Below are 6,000 nucleotides of genomic sequence, written 5' to 3' on the forward strand. Positions count from 1 at the left end.
ATTTCATTTATAGTTACCAATAGATCAATTCATTACAATATAGGAGTAAATGATAATGTAGTGATACAAAACAATTTCTTTTTATTCTATTCCTATATGTCATTTATACTTACAAGCATATAAATTGTAATTCTATTTATTTTGAATTTTTTGTGCCTAGTAAGAGAACTATTATTCATTTCTTGCATTCATTACATTTTAACCTTTATATCATTTCAATTTCGTTCTTTTCCATTATATCAAGAATAATATGAGAGCACAAGCATTAGAGTTTCTGGAATATTTCATTAACATTACTAGTATAATAAATTGAAGAAGAACTATAGTGGGGAAGGTGTATTGTCAAAGAATTTTAGAATATCTTGCCGGTTCACCACAACAAGTTTTAGAAGCATAGTATAATTCATAATGAAGAACAATCAATTTAATTATTAAAATTCTTCAGTCCAGAAAACAAACACACTCAAATGATGGCCGAATTAATTATAAACAAAGAAATCGAAGCCAGCAAGCGCACTAAAGAGTTATAAACAATAAAATTAGAGAATGTAGACGTTGAGTGTCGCTAAATGTTGTTGTTGACCACTACACCAACTGAAAAATACTACTACAACTCAATTAGTAGTTATCTTCACAATAGATGGGGTTTATTTATACTATATTTCGTCTTTCAATTTACCAATATTTTTATGCGTATTTGAGATTTTGAGTCAATAGTAACAGGATGTAACATGAATACCAATAGTTTTTCTCTTTGCTGCATTATGTACAAAATGTTAGGATGTATAGCATTGAGATGTATTTAAATAACTCAACTAATGCTAAAGAAAACAGTGAATATTGGGCATAGTCACACTAATTTATTTTAAGTTGAACGAATTGAAAATAATTATAACTAATTACAACATGAGCAACTCGAACATTTAAATCTGTTTCTTTGGTATGTCTCTTTAGTTTTATTATAGGATTTTATGGTGTATTTATTAGAATTTGGATGAGGTTAGGTTATTGACTTGGACTTTACATTGAATGAATTAACCCATGGGCTTGATATATAAAACTTCTCGGCTCTATACATACAAAACCTATATCTTAGAAGAAATTTCCACTATAACCGTATACCAGTTAAAATTCTCCTTTCTATAATTAATTAAATTAATATTCACAATTCACGATTAATTATTATATTTGGATCACACACATTGTGTGTGTGTGTGGAGTAGCGGTCAATATTAATCGTAAATTAAACGCAAATCCCAGAGATAAGACGCAACCGAGAGGCCCATCTATCTTCACGAACAAAGCTACATACAAGGATAAATTTGTCGTAAAATATATTATTATGCGTATTAAATTGTCATTATTAAGACATTCTACTTAATACGTGTGTCTTCATACTCAACTTGCAAAATTTAAAACTCATATGGACCCAACTCAAATTTTGGATTTCTTGATTTCTCGAACAAGTTGAGACAACTTAGTGTGAAATGAAGACTAAAATATAGACATCATGAAAAGATAGTAGAAAGAAAAACAATAAACATATGTAACTAGATAAATCAAATTAGTGAAAAATCTTAGCGTGGGGTTGTCACGAGGGATATAATTTCGTGTGAAGTGACACCGGTCGATTTCGATACTTTATTTTGGAGTAAGACTTTCTTCTTCTTCTTCTTCTTTGCTTATTTTTATATTCATTTTATAAGTAAGGGAATGGGATTTTGTAGTAGTATATATTTAGATCTCTAAATTTCAAGTTCTATTTAGTAGTATCTCACAGCCGCAAATTACATTTGTAATAAGTTGTACAAAAGCTAAATTCCGGAACTCAATATAGCCTAGAAGCATATTTAATTTTCAATAATATAATACTCTCTTTGTTCGCATGTTTTTGTTTTTTTTCAATAAATATCTCATTTCATTTTTACTATATTTAGTAAGTAGACTCTACATTCCACTCCAAAAAATAAGCTAAACTTATATTCAACTAATTTTTTCTACCACATTTTTTTTATTAAGTTAAATAATTTCTTAAAATCTGAGTAAGTCAGAAATGTATATTTATTCATGGACGGAGGATTATACCCAAACATGAGCAAAGAGTTATGGTCTGCGCCCTTAAATCATAAGTCTACATTAAATCCAACAATTTATTGATAAATCTTTTAGTGTAGGGTATGAATCTTATGGTTATGGATGGTAGAAATGACACTCTTCAAATTGAATTAATTAATTTTTACAACGAACTCATAGTATTTCGCAGCAAATACCATAACTAATTATACATTAATTAAGACTAGGGCTGGCAAATCGTGCGGATTGGGTCGTTATCGGGTCAACCTGATAATGACCCAACCCAATAAGGCATAACCTGAACCCGACATGTTAAGGAAACTGTAAATCCGAACATGAACCCGACCTACTACCTTCAAATCCGAACACGACCCGCACCCGACACGAACCCGTTATCGACACGATATAATATGGGTTGGCACGACACAATAACAACCCGAACCTGATATTACACGATTAAAACCGAATATTACATGATTAAACCTTAATTTTTAACCTAATTTACACAATTAAAATTCGGTTTATACTATTTAAACCTAATTTATAAGAAATTAAAAAATTAAAGTAATATATATTTTTTTGAATAATAATAAAATAATAATATTATTTCTTAATGGGTTACCCGTATCCGACTCGCATCCGACCCGAACCCAACCCGAAATTATCGGGTTCTTAATGGGTCAACCCGATAAGGACACGGATCTAATAAGACTTGACCCCAACCCAATAATTTCGTGCGAATTCGTGTCAGATTATCGTGTTGTGTCGAAAATTGCCAGCCCTAATTAAGACGTAGACATTATCCGAGAGATTAGGTGAATTTGGGCCATCCGTATATTAGAAGAGCGGGGTCCCCTTTGTGTTTATTGTTATCGACCCAATGAATATATAATCTATGGTTTACGTTTTAAAAAACACAATTCGTTAAGAAAAAAATCAATAGAATGACTATAGACCACCTTTTAATTGATTGATACGACTTTAATATATTTTCCCCACTGACCATTGTCATCATCGGTTCGAACATGGGTCGGTAAATAGTCAGCAAAGAATAATCTTGTTCTATTTGATATTTTTATTAATTAAGGATGATGACAACAATTTTAGGTAGAATGGATCGCTTATCATCGATTTCATGGCCCAATAGAAGTCATATTTTTCTATCTAATCATTTTCACTATAACTGTGTTGGAATCTAAGCCCTGGGTCATACAAGTAAGAAATAATTGATTTTGAGAAATTACATAATGCTCTCTCTTTCCTATTAAATATTATATGAAATATTTACTTATTAACATAAGATTTTATTTAATATTATTTTGTGAGTTAATGAATAGAGAATAAAGTAAAAAAGTGAAGATAAAGTAGAAATGATGTTGTTTCCATTTTAGGAAAAGTTTCATTTTATAAGAGACCACTCAAAAAAAGAAAATATCATTCAGTGGGACAGAGGGATTATATAATCAATCTTCATTCCAAGTAGATGACTGTGTTAAATATTTATTTTTTTAACCAATTCCTAGTGAGTGATAAATAATGAATTAAAGTATATAAAACAGTTTAACGTGTACTCAATAATTAGTACATGAATATTTGGTTCTTTAGTTCTTGCTCTCTAATGTAAGTTTTGGCTCAATCGTCAAGTAACATCACGGCTTCTATATTTCTCGCGGAGAGATTAAGTCTTCTTTCGTCCAAGACACATGCTCCAACGCTAAAAGCGGACTCTACAACGACAAGTGGAAGCCGGAGCCAAAAAATCTCCTTGGCTTTGATGCAAGTATGGAAAAATATTTCTCGTGTGTTTCCCACCAATCGAGGACGTCAATTTGGCTGGGATTAGGACCTTCATAATTAAAGGAAAAGCGTGAATCGTAATATATGTCTAACTCACTTAGCGAACCTGCCAAGCTTGACCTTCCGCCGATAATGTAGTCATATATGTTAGCTAATTGGGATTGCGTGTCGGGGTCATCATAATCTGTTTGAAATGTGAAGCCAAAGTTATGTTGTTGAGGGGAGGTCTAGATCTTACTTGGTGGGTACTGTTATACTCCCTCCGTCCCTGAAGAGTATTGAACTCTTTCCTTTTTAGTCCGTCCTTGAAAAGTATGAATTTTCTAATTTTAGAAATTTCATTCTCTCTAATAAAGTGGGACTCATTCTTCACTAACAATACTTTTAAAACTTTTTCTTTCTATCTCTATCTTACTCCACCAATTGTGCAATAAAACCTTGCCGAACCAAATGTTCATACTCTTTGGGGACATAAGGAGTATTTGGCTTCATATTCGGCATAGAGAGTATGCAAGTTAAACTCGAAGTTATGTTGGACAATTGACATGTTCGAGAAGTTTATTTGAAATATTTTGGATAAATTTACTTCAAATTCATCATCGGTATCCAATTGCAATTATCGAAGTGGACCAAGATCAATAGTACACAATTGTTATGATAAAAAAATCTAAAATCTTGGCGGTACCGGCTAATTTCCATTTCGGATCCAAGACCTTTGCAATAAAAAAACACCGTTGGAATCTTACTGAAATACTTAAGCCATTTGTCAATCATATTTTATAAAACACACATCAATTTAGAAGACGATCTAGCAACTTTCATGTATGTCTTAAAATCAAGTGATATATTGTAACACCCGCTTTTTTTTATTCTAACTTGTGGAAAATCGACTCTTTAGTGTTGTTACTTGTATCTAATCTCTTTTACCTCGCGTTGTGATCGAGTGATATGTTTAAAGTAAGTATCATGTGATCAGATGAATGAAGTTCTTTTAGCAGTGAAGAACTAATAGCTAGTTTGAGAGGTTCTTTCTGCAAATAAAAGTCCAAAGGCATTTTTACAACGAGTTCGATGCTAGATTAGAATATGAACATGTTTTCGGACATCACAAGAGTCGTGCCGGGACGAACTCGCGCCGGGCAGCCGTGCCGAGTGCCGGGCAGCCTCGGGACAGCCCGTCTTCCATCCTCCGGGTCTTGCTCGATCACCACAATTTTTTTTGCACTCCCGATACCTACACGAAAGAATAGACCACGTGTCAAATACACTTTCGACATCAAATCAAGACGAAAAGTTTGACAAAAAAAGAAGAACCGCATCACATCAACCACGTTTTCCAAACGACGGTTCGCGTTCTACGAACGATGGTTCAACTCCAAACAAAATTTCACGTTTTCCAAACGACGGTTCACGTTCTACGAACGACGGTTCAACTCCAAACGAAATTTAACGTTTTCCAAACGACGACCGCATTTAATAGCCGTTGATCCGAAATGAAGAGATGGGAGAATTAGTTCATCCCATGCTTTTTGTTTCTCTTTTGTCTATATATATATAACTTCCTTTACACTCCAAATTCTTTTACTTCACCAACAAAGAGCTACCATCAAAATTTGGTTCAAGGAAGGGTATCATCAAGTAAAGATATAGAAGGTGAAAGCTAAAGGAAAAAAAACCGAGTCTCTCATCGTCATCTCTTCTTCCTCATCTCCTCAGGGTAAGTGCATTCAAACTATACTCTTTCATACCAACATTTATAGATCAACCATGCTCACCATTTCATGCTCAACTTAGCCATCATATACTTGAACTCCAAACCATTTTTGTCTCCTCAATCATCTATAGACCAATTATGCTAGGATTCTTTTAACATGCTAAATATAGAGACTTCATCCAACACCATCACATACTTTCCATGCTATCAAGGACTGGAAACATGTATGTTCATACCCAAATGTTCTTTTAACTAAAACTCACAATCAAGAGTCTTGAACACATTGTTTTCTTACAAGAACAAATTTGAAACCACAAACTTCTTTTAACCACAATCTAAATATCAAGCATTAGAACAAAGACTCAGAATTAAGAGTTCGAACGTTGAGCACCCCGCTGCCCTTCCGGCGTCGCCAC

Source organism: Salvia splendens, chromosome 2, assembly GCF_004379255.2.
Source record: "Salvia splendens isolate huo1 chromosome 2, SspV2, whole genome shotgun sequence".
NCBI classification, from domain to species: domain Eukaryota; kingdom Viridiplantae; phylum Streptophyta; class Magnoliopsida; order Lamiales; family Lamiaceae; genus Salvia; species Salvia splendens.